The sequence below is a fragment of the Eleutherodactylus coqui genome, chromosome 7 (genome assembly GCF_035609145.1).
Source record: "Eleutherodactylus coqui strain aEleCoq1 chromosome 7, aEleCoq1.hap1, whole genome shotgun sequence".
In the NCBI taxonomy this organism is placed as follows: domain Eukaryota; kingdom Metazoa; phylum Chordata; class Amphibia; order Anura; family Eleutherodactylidae; genus Eleutherodactylus; species Eleutherodactylus coqui.
Window position 1 is genome coordinate 60637150 of NC_089843.1, and position 14890 is coordinate 60652039.

Here is a 14890-nt window from a genome sequence, read left to right on the forward strand (position 1 = left end):
ATTAATTTCACAATTCCACAGGAGATTAGTCTCTCCCCCATTGTCCTTTAAACCAGCTTTTCTCAGTTCGTGGGAAAGGGAGCTGAATATCTCTCTTTCCTCGGCCGACACGAAAATCATTTTGCAAATCGCATTTGGCCTCTCACCGTGTGTCCTCCTCCAAGAACGCCATTACAAATTATTAGCGAGATAGTATAGGACCCCACAATGGTTAAATGCGCATAATCTGGCCACCCATGAAAAATGTTGGAGATGCGACTCTGCTGTGGGCTCTTACCGACACATCTGGTAGGAATGCTCCGCACTTTCCACCTTTTGGAGAGAAGTGGAGAGCTCAATTAGGAGCATCAAACCACGCTTCTCGCTATCGGCTGAAAGAATTTTCTTGTGGAGGCCGTCAGCAGACTTTCAGCCTCTTTAAGACAAACTAGTGGCTTTCCTTATTGATGCTGCTAAGGCTCCGATTCCTGTCCTGTGGCTACAGAAGACCCCCCCCCCCCCCTCACTATCCCAGTGGAAAGAAAATGCGGTTCTAATTTACAACCCTGAGGAACTTACCAGCTGGAAAAGGAATACACATGATAAATTAGTTAAGAAAGGGGAGCTGTGGAAGCAGATGTCCTAGAGCTCTACCTCATTGAAGTGAGTGGCATTTTACTAAACCACCTGGGGGTAGCATGAAGGGGACTAGCCAATTGACCTGAGAGTGGAGTGGCTCCCTGGGTGACCCCTTAGGAGTGGCTGTGGAGAGGCTCCAGACGTTGATAAAACTCTTATGCATGATCCTATGGAGGAGAGTGAGTGATGTGGATTGAGTGGAGCTGATGAGGAGATTTGGAAGACGAGATGAAGGGTATTACCCCTTTAATTGTGCCCTATGTGGTATAGATGATGTTATGTGAAAGTCTTGAGATTGACTAGTTGTATAATCTTTAGGTCTGATTTTTTATGTCTTGTCAGGAATATAGAGATATAGAGATATAGAGATATAGAGATATAGAGATATAGAGATATAGAGATATAGAGATATAGAGATATAGAGATATAGAGATATAGAGATATAGAGATATAGAGATATAGAGATATAGAGATATAGAGAGAGAGAGAGAGATCTTCATTATCTGTGATTTATGTTGATTAATGAAGACACTGCAATAAGAAATTTGATTTAAAAAAAAAAAAAAATTCTAATCCGTTTCTATTGAATCAGGGTTCTATTGCTCGATTGCGTTGCAAACTGCTTGTAAAAGCGATTACAGTGTGCACAGTAGATAAGCAACACACATTGATGAGCATGGAAAGACATATTGCACAACTTGTTATTAATGTGGCTAGAGGTCGAAAGACTAGATGAGAGGAGATTATGAATAAGTCCGGTGTCTATAGACAGCTTAGTACAAAGACCAAGCTGTGTTAGTAAGAAAACATCTTATATCTACGGATTATTGAGTAACAGAACAATGGCTCTGATCGGAACATGCTAGAAGCAACGCATTATCTGCTACAGACAACTTCTAACAATTGACAGTAAATACAAAGAAATTTCCACATGGCCAAATGTAGCAACGCTCAACACAAGACTAAAGAATGGGCTTCAATTTTTTGTACAGTTCTTGGATGTCCCTGAATATTTGTGGGGATTCCTACTTAAGGGAAAACTTATGGGGTTATCTAGGGCCTCATGTCCATGGGCGGATTGGATGCTGCATGCAGGAGCCCGCAGCAGAATCAGACCCTGCCCGCGGCTGAGGAAACTGTGGACCTGTCCGGGTCAGCACTGGTACATCTTGTCTCCACTGGAAGTATGCGTGGAGACAAGGGTTAGTCCTGGTGGAGTTTAATGGAACGCACAAAGTTGCCGATTAACTACCTCACATTCTTCTTGGCCGATGTCATTTTCTACCCCGCCCTCCCATCTGCGCTGGTCTAACAGTTTCCCCTTCCGGCTGCTGCCCCTGTCCTTACCGCTCTGCCTTCTGGCATTCTGCACCCTGCAGTCCCATCTGCGCCAATGTAAAATAATGTCCCCTGCCGCATCCTGTCAGTGCACTTCTGCCCTTTTGCCTTTGGCACTGTTCGTCCCGCCACGTCACTCTCCCCAGCGGCCTCACATCAGCAATGCACGGTTTCCGACGCTGTTAGCCCGCCGAACATGGGGGAGACTAACAGGCAGTTACCTTCATTTTTCCCCGGCCCTGTCTTCTCCCCTCCATGCTCCGCCTTTGTCCGTTCCCCGCTGTCAATGTCCCCGTCAGGACTGCTATCATGTGCTCTGCTATATCACCTTTTGTGCGGCTGGCCCCCCTCTGTCCCCAACAGCTGTCAGGCGCTGTCTTCTGCCTGCGTCAACGTAGCCGGGCATGTGCTCCGAGCCCAGGTCCCCCGGCTGGTGTACGGTGGCCGCCTGCAGTATGGCTGAATTGCTGACAGTGCCCATCAGCAGCTGGGGGCGTTCCCTTGCACTCGACCAGGGCAAACCCTTGTCTCCACCCACAGTTCTGGTGGAGACAAGATGCTCCAGTACCATCCGGGTCTTCCATTTTCTTCCCATGCGCAGTGGAGTTTTGTCTTTTGTTTTTTTTTTTTTTATAAACAGGCTTTCCTACGGAATCTGTGCAGAAATCACACTGAAATGGAGCATGCTGCGATTTTCTTTCCAGACCAAAAGGTCCGCAAAATAAATCTGCATTCTTTAATTCATGTGTGGACGCCTAGGCCTATGGGCAGCTTGATTTGTGGATCTTTCGCATGGGTGACCCATACGGATTCCGCAAATCAGATCCGCCAGTGAACATTGGGCCCAAGACAGAGTTTTCCCAACTCCAGCCCTCGAGGCATCCCAACAGGTCACATTTCGAGGACATCCTATAGTAAGAACCCCTGTGGCAACGTCCTGTGCAATACTGGGGAAATCCTGAAAACCTGACCAGTTAGGGGTCCCTGAGGACTGGAGTTTGGGAAACCCTGCAGTCTAAGATACTGTATATGAAGAATAGAATACTGTTGGGCTCCTTCAGTACAAGGTAGAATATTTCCCTCTGGAAGGCTGCAGCAGTTTAAAAATAAGTGAGGCGTAAAGAAAGGTCTCCGCTGGCTGCCTTCTTCCCATCCAGCCCAGCTTGCTTGGTGGGTTTTTTCATATATGCACCAAGAGACCTATCAATAAAGTTGAAGCATTTAAGGGAAAGTCAGGGTGAGCCCCCTAGCAGACATGTCCCACCACATACCCGGCTCGTTTTAAAGCTATGGGACAGAAGTACTAATGCTAAAATGTATTCCTAGTAACCCTAGGACAGGTACTCAGAAGCTACACCTGCCGTGAACTAGATTTGGCGCATCTTGGCACGTTAGATTCTTTCTCCTTCTTCATGCCACCTCCTGGATGGTATACTTTAGACCAGTATTTTGTGCTAAAGCAATAACTTTTTAAAAATGACAGCCATTAATAAATCTGGCACATTTTACAACTGGACAAAAACTACATTCCTTTTTTGAAACACTCTTGAAATGTGTTGTGTGGTACAAACATGTTCTTTTTAGTGCATGTCAGCGTTAAATTTGTCTACAATGACTCACACCAAAATTGTAGCACAACTTACACTGGCAATCCTGGCTCAACTAAAATAATTAAACTGCCTCTGTTAACTATGCTGTGGCATTTCTGCAAAAACATAGGGGAAGGTTAAAGGGGTGGTCTCGCGAAACCAAGTGGGGTTATACACTTCCGTATGGCCATATTAATGCACTTTGTAATGTACATTGTGCATTAAATATGAGCCATACAGAAGTTATTCCACTTACCTGCTCCGTTGCTAGCGTCCTCGTCTCCATGGTTCCGTCTAAATTCGCTGGCAGCTTGCTTTTTTAGACGCGCTTGCGCAGTCCGGTCTTCTCCATTCAGCACGAGCCGCTTCAGTGTGCTCCCCGCTACAGCTCTTCTGCGCATGCGCAGACGAGCTGTCACTGCTCGGGAGCGCGCTGAAGCGGCCATTCTGCACCATCCTCTGTTAGAGGAAGGTGCAGAAACTGGAGCTGCCCAGCGGAGAAGACCAGCCCAGCCGCCCCGAGAAGCCTCCCAGGTAAGTGATGGGTCGGGGGGGGGCTGCCGCTGCGCCGGGCTGCGCCGGGGGGGCTGCCGCTGCGCCGGGGGAGCTAGCGCTAGGCCGGGGGGGCTGTCGCTGCGCCGGGGGAGCTAGCGCTAGGCCGGGGGGGCTGTCGCTGCGCCGGGGGGGGCTGTCGCTAGGCCGGGGGAGCTGTCGCTAGGCCGGGGGGGGCTGTCGCTAGGCCGGGGGGGGCTGTCGCTAGGCCGGGGGGGGCTGTCGCTAGGCCGGGGGGGGCTGTCGCTAGGCCGGGGGAGCTAGCGCTAGGCCGGGGGAGCTGTCGCTAGGCCGGGGGGGCTGCCGCTGCGATGGGGGGGGCTGTCGCTAGGCCGGGGGAGCTGTCGCTAGGCCGGGGGGGGCTGTCGCTAGGCCGGGGGAGCTAGCGCTAGGCCGGGGGAGCTAGCGCTAGGCCGGGGGAGCTGTCGCTAGGCCGGGGGGGCTGTCGCTAGGCCGGGGGGGCTAGCGCTAGGCCGGGGGGGCTGTCGCTGCGATGGGGGGGGGGGGGCTGTCGCTGCGCCGGGGGAGCTAGCGCTGGGGAGCCGGGGGCTAGCGCCGGTTACCTGCTGTCTGGTCGGCGGCTGCGGGGCGTCTGGTCGGCGGCTGCGATGCGTCCGGTTGCCATGGAGACACAGCTGGCGGCGTCTCGGGAGCGCGCACGTCGGGCTGCAGCGAGCGACTGGGAAAGAGCCGGCGGCCATCTTGAGGAAACTTTTATAACTTGCTGAAACGCTGGAACGGTAAGTACGAACCAGCTAGAAATGTCATTTACAGGGGGGCTTAGTAATGTGTGTTTAATGGGGGGGACTGGGCAAAAAAAAAAATTAACTGCTTCCTCGAGACATCTCCTTTAACTATAAAGGCCCGAGCGAAAGTGAACGATAATTATCGTTCTGGTCAACAAAATTTTACAAAAGTCATGTTACTGAAATAAAAAAAAAAAAAGATAAGGACTACGTCTCTTGTCCAGCTGTTTGGGTCATCTCTGTGGAGTGTGCGCCAGTAGTCAGCCAGCAGGGCAGTGTGCGCCAGTAGTCAGCCAGCAGGGCAGTGTGCGCCAGTAGTCAGCCAGCAGGGCAGTGGACCATTGTCCCTGGTATCTTTGTTCCATTGTTGCGATATCTTGATGAAAACGCTCGCCATGTTCATCACTAACCATACCACAGTTGTCTGGAAAGAAATCCAGATGGGAATGAAGAAAGATCCTGCATCAGCATGCCTTGTACTGGTTCCTTGTAGTTTTCTGTCCTAACATTCCCAAGAAAGTTTGTAGACACTAGGCAAAAAAATTTCCATGCTTGTTTCGCATCACCCTGCAGCAAGTTGTTTAACTGGTCATCTTTGAAGAGCTCTCCACAAAAACTCCCTCTTTAATCTTTGCCTCACTGAGTCAAGGGAAGTTTTCATGAGGGTAGCAGGATTTTGTGAGCCTGGACCAGAGCTGGGTGCTGGATATTCTTCTCTACAACTGCTACATTTTGATTGCAAGTCCATTCCTTCTGCACGTAGTGCAGTGTCCTTGCTGGGCTATGCCACTCACATAAGAAACACATGTATTTTGTATGTCCCAAGGAACTGGTCTCAATGCAGACGGAATGTTGGGGTAGAGTATTCTCGCCTTCTTTAGCTTCGTTATCCTGTCGGAAAGAGGAGGAACCAAGCAGAAGTAATTTGTTTTTTGCTTGGCTCTCTCCCCACCATGGGGACTGCAAATAGCATTGGTGGTTTTTTGCCATTCAACCACTGTGAAAGCTGTGTTATACACGTAGCACATATATGTGGGGCGCAAGGCTTGTCTTGGTTGGCAATCTTGCATTCGAAGTAAAGACGATATGCCTTCTTCACTTGAAGTGATACTTTTCTTTTCATTGGCTAATGTGACTTCCCCACAAATATAGCAAAAATTGTCCACGATATTAATGCACTTTCAAGGCATTAGTGTTCTGTATTGTAACTAAATGGATCAAATAATAACCGTTTTTATCCAATGGTAGCCTAACCCCTTGAGTGGCACGCCCGGAAATTTTCCGGGACGAGCTCCACTGCTCATAGCGACATACCCCGGAAGATTTCCGGGCTATGTATCACTATGGGAGCTGCAGAGCACAATGCCACAAGCTGTGGCATTGTGCTCTGCCTGCATAGACCCACAGAGAACAAAGCAGGACATTGAGAAGCAGGAAGATATTGCCGATATGCGGGCAATCTCCTGCTTCTAAGTCTCCTGCTTTGTTTACAGGTTGCCATAGAGACCATCGGCTGACAAGCCGATGGTCTATGTGGCAGGGAGAGCTGGTGCTTAGCTGTCAGAGGACAAGCAGGCACCAGCTCTTACAGCAGAGATCAGAGAAAACCTCTGATCTCTGCTGTGTTAACCCTTTACATACTGCAGTCTATGTGACTGCAGCATGTAAAGGGCTGTCACTGCAGCATGTAAAGGGCTGTCACCATCGGACCCCCGGAATGTGATCAGGGGGTCCTGATGGGTCCCTGTGGAAGTCCCCTAAAGGGGCAAAAAAAAACAAAAGTAAAAAAATTATAAAAAAAAAATAAAATAAAAACACTTGTCTCCCTTTGCTTTGTAAAAAATGTAAAATAAAATCACACATGTGGTATCCATGTGTCGTAATGACCCAGAGAAGGAAGTTGGTACATTATTTAACCCCTTAATGACATGGCCCCTTTTTTTCTTTTTCCCCCCATTTCTTTTTTTCCTCCCCGAAACATAACTGTATAAACTTGGTATCGCCGGAATCATGAGGACTCAGAGAATAACGTTATCACATTATTTATTCTGCAAGTTGAATGCCGTAAAAATGAAATCCAAAAAACAAATGGCAGAATTTCTTTTTGCCCCCCCCCCCCCATTCTCCCTACAAATGTTTTTACAAAAGTTATGCAATACAATTATATATACCCAAAAATGATGCCATCAAAAATTACAACTTGTCACGCAAAAAACAAGCCCTCATATGACCTGGTCAATGGGAAAATGAAAAAGTTATGGCTCTTGGAACGCAACTGCAAAATTAATTGAAATTCAATGATTAGACCATTTAAAAAACCTGCCCTGATGGGCACGACAGGGTGGTAGGAAACCCGCCACTCAAGGGGTTAAACTGTCTCCCATGAAGTCTGAAATACTCAACCTTTCCGACTGGGCTTTATATAGTACACTAGTGATTAGGTGTTGATATGTACACTGGTACTGTGGGAGATAACATGGTGTACTGGTTATGTTGGGGTTAGGCGTGACGTAATGAGCAGAGGGGCAGTGACTGATCACATGGTGACATCACAGGTCCTGTACGCACACGGCTGCTGTCTGGCTCAAACTGTAAGGATGTTACAGGCCTACTGGATAAATTTACAAGGTGTAACACAGAAAATGAACTAGATGAAATCTCTTCAAAACGAGAGCCAATGTTCATGGTCATATGTGTTCAGCGCACCAAGATACTACAGATTAGGACCTTTTTAAAATCACTAACAATTTCGTTGTTGAACAGTTATAACCGTTCGGACTGAATTCACGCCAAGTACTTGGTCGTCGTTCATTTTTCGGAGGCATAAAAATCATCGTTCACTTATCAATCAGCATAAATAGCGCGGTCAGTCGTCCTCATTCACTTGACTAAACGATTTCTCATTTGAACGCGCCTACGATGTATCTGCTGTATAACCAGGCTGCCCGACGTCATTCACTCATTCAAATGATAATTGCTTAGTGTAAAAGGACTGACAGTGCGCCAGAATCCTGGAAATCTTTTGCAAATAAGAAATGTAAAATCCCTGATCTGAATTAGGTAAAGTTAACAAAACGAGACATTTAACCGACTCGACCCGCACTGGCCTCATAGAATTCATTATATGCTATAAAATCATGTGACGGGTCCAAAACAAGAACGTTTCCTATCTAAAACAGACACTTGTATGTACAGATGTAGCAGCTGAAGGCCTGGCGGTAGTGGACGATGCAAGCGGTAGTTGTTACTCGGACCTCTTGTTGTTACGTCACAGCAGCAATCGTCTCTACCTCCCACCCGGAGCAAGACTCCAGGAGGCAAAAGGCTGCAAAATTGGAATACATCCAGCGGTTATTCTGTTGGAGAACCTCTCACCACCAGAACTTAGTTTATGGTGCTCGTAGGGGAGCAGTAGTTTGAGGATGTGAGTTTTTTGTTTTTTTTTTAACTTATTCCGCTCCCCATTTCCACACCGTCACCCGTGGAACCTGGCAGGCGGACGGTGCAGCGGACGCAGCTTTGTAGACTGCGCATGCACTCTCATAGGGAACAGTGTGTATGTGTGCGTGCACAGCCTGCAGAGGAGTCCAATGCACCGTCTGCTCTCCAACTCCCATGGACGATCGTGTGGAAATTGGGAGAAGTAAAAAATACAAACAGGACAACCCCAAACTCCTCAGGGCATCTTCTATAGCACTATGAACGAAGGGCCTTTTTAGGTTCGATTTATCGTTGGAATGAGCGAATGTCGCCATGCAGCCCGTTTAGACAGGCAGATACATCGTTGGCTCGTTCGAGGGAGAATCGTTCAGCCTTTCACATTTTGCTGTATAAGTGACTGAGAGGGACTGAAGGAGCGTTGGTTATACCGAACGAGCCAACGATGACTTACGTCTTCATAAAATCAATGAGCGAAAAGCGAGCGACCGGCGTTCGGTGCGTTTAGACTGAGCGATCATTCACCATCGCTTGTTTGAATGACTTTTTGAACGATAACCGTTCCGTCTAAAAGTTATGGTGCTCGTAGGCAATGACAGGTTCCCTTTAAGGGTATACCCACACTTACGGATGTAGATCTAATTTATAATGTAAGTCACGGCACTGCGACTGACTGGTCATAAACCGGAACCCATAAACTTATAATGGGGTCGCCGTCGCTTGGATGAAAGTAGCCCAAAATGTGTTACAGCAGTGTGAACAGAGCCTCAGTCTTGTGTCCTCACGGCAGAAAGACCGACAAATATTAACCCCTTAGTGATCAACTTATTTGGGGTTTTAGTCCGGCTTCACACAGGTGTATGCCTGAGCACTGCGTGTCTGCAGAATGAACTATGCTTTATTCACGCGCTCCGGCATATATTTTAGTGAACGTTTTGCGCCCGCTAGGAATGTGCATTTGTGCGCTGCAAACAGGCGTACTGATTGAAATGGGTAAATAGCCTTAATGTGTTCCAGATGTTTTTTTGCCGTGACGTTAATGCAGTGTTTCAAGCATCTCAAGTATTACACATGTGCATTTGCGCAGTTTCCATTGACTTCTATGGGGACCTTTGCTGCACAAATGGAACATGCTTTATTTTTCTATGCATTTTATTTTTTTTGAGCGATCCAAAATGTGTGCGCAAAATAAAGAAATGTGAACATACCAATTGAAATCAATGGGTTCTCTTCTCTGAGTATTGCACGCACAATTAAGCCCGTGTGAAGCTGGCCCGAGGCTGGGTTCACACACGGCGTATTCCCGGCGGAAATTTCTCGGTTTTGCCGCAGCGAAAAATTGCGAGACTTCTGCCAGGAAAGCGCCGCTTCAAAACCCGCGGCACTTAGCAACAGGTTTTGGAGCAACTTGGCCGCACCCATAGAGGAGAGCCCGGCCACAATGAAAAAAAATAATGGACATGCTGCGGCCGGCGAATCCGTACCGCAGTGCCGGCTTTGCTGCGACGGGTTTGCCATTCCCTGTGGACAAGATTTCTGAGAAATCTCGTCCACATGGCTGGCTAATGCCGGGATGTAGCACCATGCAGTGGCACGCTCAGGTTTCATTCACACAAGCGCATATGTGGAGCGTTTTTACAGTCAACCGAGCATGCTGAGGTTTTTTCTGCGTGACCGCAATGCGCAGGAAACATGAAATCAATGGATTCTATTCTCTACGTATTGTGTGTGCGAATATGCCCGTGCAAGTTGCACCCAACATTCTCAGATGCATCGCACCGCACACAGACGCATCTGCATGTTCTATTCTCGTGCGAGACTTGCCCGAAAATAGGCCATGCTACGATTTTTCTGTCTCAGCATCGCACAATTTCCTTGCCCTTAGAGCTCTTTTACACGGCGAGATAAAACTGGAAGTAGCATGCAAGCGGCGGTGACGTAGTGATCGCATATCCTTCGCTTGGCGTGCATTTACACTGAACAATTATTGGGTAGTTTAACATAACTGCGCTCCAGTCACCCCTCTGCCGCTGCCTTCTAGTCCGCAAATCGTTATAATGCCCATTTACATACAAGGATTTGCAGCAGACGAACGATGATTTTTAGGTCTGCGTGAAAAGTCAAATCATCAATAATCTAGCGATTCATCACGGATTCACTGTACGTAAAAGGGCTCTTCCGAGTTATTACACTGATAATGCACCGCTACAAACGGAAGTTAGCCATTAGTGAGGACCCACCCACAGACTCACCTGTCAGGTATAGCACGGCGCAGGCACTACATTTTGGCCTGCCTTTCAGAGGTGTCACTGGAAATAAGTGTCGCCATAAAGCTGCGAAGAGGAAATTCCTGCGTAACTGATTTGCAATAAAATGTGATGTATTTATAAAGAAGCCGCCTCCACATTGCAATTAGTGTCACCGAAAATAACTCTGCGGAGCAGATGTATTTATGGCCTGGCAGGTGAATGAGGAGAACCAGTTATTGCTACACAGGGACGGGATGGGACCGCAGCTCCAAGTCTCATCAGTAAACTTTAGGCGAGTCCTTTGTAAATAGCGGGAGATCCCAGCTGGAACTGTTAGACATAAGGAGGCTGAAGACGAGACCGGCGGACGCTGCATCAGCGTCTCTGCTGCTGCTATACACATCAATGAAAACTTTTTCTTATACTTTGCTACAAAGTTTCACAACAAAGTTTGCTACAACTGCGTCCAGCCGCCATGCTCAGGGCGCACTCACATGTATGCAACCTTGGTCTCTAAAATAGTCCATGTTTTTACTGCATGTATATATATATATGCATATCTTTTTTTGCGTGCGTCCCGTATTTACTGCAGGGAATTTCACGCACAAAGAAAAAAATAAAATCAAGCAAGGCGGCGCAAATTTTGTTGCAGTTTTTTTTCTGCATTGTCTCCTGCCAACATACGTAAAAACCACACTGAATAAACATGCAACCGCCCATTTGCTGTGTTTTTAGGTGCCCCATAGACTTCCATGGACGATGCTGCCCTGTGATACAGGCCAAAATAGGACATGCAGCGATTTTTCATGTGTGTAAATAACACACCTGAATACTCCAATGCAGATTAATGGAGCTTATGCGGTCCTTATAAGGCCGGCTTCACAAGGGTGAGAAAATCACGCGAGATTTGTGTAACGCGAGACGCACGAATACGAACCCCATCCTTTTGAATGGGGTCATATGCATGAGCAATTTCGGAAACAAATTGCGCATGCCCTATCTTAATGCGAGTTCCCACATTTCCCACCATTTCCATTAGGGTCCGGCAGCAGCATCGCGCCGTGTGCTAGGTGCAGTGTGATTGAAGGTCTTCCTATTGAAAATGGGAAAGACTCTGCGATCCGAAGTGATGCGTGGCGGTTTTGTTACAAAAGCGCCTCGCATCCTCGGTAAAAACTGCATGCTGGCAAGTGCGATATCTGGCCGAATTTCACAGCCCGATATCGCACCCACTCGTGTAAAGTTAGCCTAAGAGCTCCTGCACATTTTCGTTTTTCTTGCGCGTTTTTTTTTTTACGCAATTGTCAATGGGACTTTCTAATGTTAAAAATGCATCACAAGTTTGTGCTTTGCAATTTTTGTGCGATGCATTTTTAACATTAGAAAGTCTCATTGACAATCGCGTGAAAAAAAACGCGCAAGAAAAACGAAAGTGTGCAGGAGCCCTAAGCCTGGGTTCACACACAGCGGAATCCCGGCGGAAATTCGCGGTTTGGCCGCAGCAAAAAGCCGCAAGATATCCACCGGGAGAAGCGCTGCTTCAAAACCCGTGGCACTCAGCCGAGAGTTTTGAAGCAGCCTGGCCGCTCGCTCTTCCGCTGCAGCCGGCGCTCCCATAGAGGACAACGCGGCCGCAGCGGAAGAAGAAAAAAAATGAACATGCTGTGGCCGGCGAATCCGCGCTGCAGCGCAGCAGCGGATTTACCGTCCCGTGTGGACGAGAGTTCTGAGAAATCTTGTCCACATGGCTGGCTACTCCCGAAATAGCGGCCGCAGGCGGACTTGCTGCGACGAAACTCCGGATGGAATTTCCGCGGCAAATCCGCCCTGTGTGAACCCAGCCTGAGGCAAGTAAAAAATATGTAAAGGCTCACTTACATATGCATTGAATATTTCAGCCGCATAAATACGCAGCGCATTTACGCCAACAAACTATGCATATTTCCTGCGTATTGCGTGGTTTTTTGCACATTTAGAAAATCAGTTTATTTCCATCTTAGTTCAGTTACTCCGCTCGAAAAAAAAGCGGAACAGGATGATGAGCCCCCCCTACTGGTACATCAGGACGCCTCGACTGGATACAATTATTGCAGAATTCGGATTCTTCATTGATAACAGATTTTATTTTAACCCTTTAAGTTCTTGTTGTCTACAGCCGTCCGGGTAGATTACAGCCTGTTAGACAACAAGAACTTAAAAGGGTTTTATGGCCAATTCCTATTGTCCTGCAGTAGACCAAAGCAACAGGAATCACCTCTAATCACAATCTATAGGGCACCGCAGAGGCAAACAAAAAAAAAACATTGGATCTGTCAGCAGAGATTGCAGTTAAAATCCCCCCCCCCCCTCAGAGGGGGGTGCGTATGAAGACACCGCCCATACGCACGGTATTGTATATGGACAGCGTATCACACGTAGCCGATACAAATGTAGAGGGCTCACACGGTACGGAGAGACAAAGGGCGTGCTGCGATTTATTTCCAGTGCGTATCTACAAGCACATGTATCAATGAAAGTCCATCGACTCCATTCACCGCGTATCACGCAGCCGTACAACGCACACAGCGGTGGGAGCGAGCCCTTATAGGCACATCATTGTGCGCACACCGCGGAGGAGAACGCCAGCGTGATCGCGGGTCACCGAGACACTCATCCGTAACACCATGCTGCGAGTTCAGGGTGGGCGCCCTCGGCCCGGTTGGCACACGCATACACAAAAAAAAAAGTCCAAAATGCGCTCATCTGAAATTTGCCTAAAACAGTGAGGAGGAAAAAAAACAAAAAACAAAACGCAGCTTTATAAGAGGCATTGCGCCAGCGCCGACCGGTCCCATGGCGGTAATAGATCACACGCCACCTGTTTACTTAACTTGTTTTGCACAAGGATGCCTCGTCGCAAGAGCGCGGCGAGCGATAATGGAGTCGCCACGGCGTAACAGCTCTGCGCCATTGTTGTCAATGCTGTGTTAGAGAACGAGAGCGGCGCAGGAGTACATAACGCCAAGGCGCCATCCTATAAGCCGCGGCACACCGGAGCGTTTCACCAATTTGGGGTCTTTTTACATGGAGCGATAAAGCAAAAAATAATTCACAATTGCGTTCGCACATCATTTAGTCGGTCGCTGTAGCAGTGAACGCGAACGACTAAACGGTGGCTGTTTACACGCCATGACGTGCGCACGATGATTATTATGTCTGCATACAGCGAAGGGAGCCATACCTCCATCCATCGATGGCCGCGTTCACACTGCGCAATAGTCAGCCAAATTCAGACGATTCAATGCTTTTTTTTATGATAATGGTTTTGTGTAAAAGGGCCCCAAAACAGTTTTCAAACATCCCCCTAATAGTGGGCCGTCCCTCTAAGTTGTACTAGGAGGTCCCTGCGGAGGCTCCATCACTTCATGGTGACAGGGGGCGGCAGACATGCTGGACAGAAGCAGGACAATAACCCCAGCACCCCGGTACACCCCGCTCACCATGCCCCTCCTCCGCTGCTGTCTGCCCGCTGCATCGTCACCGTCTCCGTCCGGCACCTCGTATGGAAGCGGCTCCGTCCTCACTTCTCTCAGGACTGAGAGGCGCGTCTCAGCCAATCAGCGGCCGCGGCTTCGTGACGTAATCGCCAAGGCTCTTCCTCTCGCGAGTTCACAAAGGTCATTCCCCGCTGCTGGAAGTGGTCACCAGGGCAACACGGAGCCCCTAGCAACCAATCACAGCGCCGCTTTCATTTTTCAAGAGGGGAATATGAAATGTAAGCTGAGCTGTGATTGGTTGCTATGGGCAACTAAGAGTAAACAGTTTTATACATTTTTCCCAGTAAAACCAAACATATATTTACAGCTAAGGGCGCAGTCATGTGGGTGATTTACACGCATGATATCAGATCGATGCATAGCACACGCATAAGAATCACATTTTTTTTCAAGTGTGATATCGCTCCAATATCGTTTCTTGCGCCAATATCATTCTCGCCTGCAAATCACCCGTGTAAATGGGGCCTTAGGCTTCATGTTCACAGGTGGACTTGATTTGCACAATCCACGCGGGGCACCCGCATGGAAGATCCGCAGTTCAAGCTGCTGAATAGGGAACCATGGGTGTCCGCATTTCAATTTACACATGCAGATTTTTTTTTTTCGGATCCTGCATGCGGAAAACAAATTGCGGCCTGTCCATTTTAGCGCGGCTTCCGTGCACACGGCTTCCTTTGAACTCAATGGAAGCCATCCGATCCGTGGCCTGTCCGCAATTGACATTGCGGACGGGCCATGGATTCTGTGAAAAGCAGGAGTTTAAAAGAAAAAACCTGTACTGCGCATGTGCGCCGGCGAAACGGCCAGCACTTTTGCACACATCT

The 14890-nt window shown here is 48.1% G+C and overlaps 1 protein-coding gene across 1 annotated transcript in view; it reads right to left on the reverse strand.

The window, feature by feature from the left end:
* ATP10D (ATPase phospholipid transporting 10D (putative)) overlaps nucleotides 1-14103 on the reverse strand; it is an 84931-nt gene extending 70828 nt beyond the window's left edge. Inside the window, exon 1 of the mRNA XM_066573120.1 lies at nucleotides 14010-14103. The gene's annotated coding sequence lies outside the window, so the exon portion shown is untranslated. The remainder of the gene's footprint in view (nucleotides 1-14009) is intronic.
* Nucleotides 14104-14890: the final 787 nt, after the last annotated feature.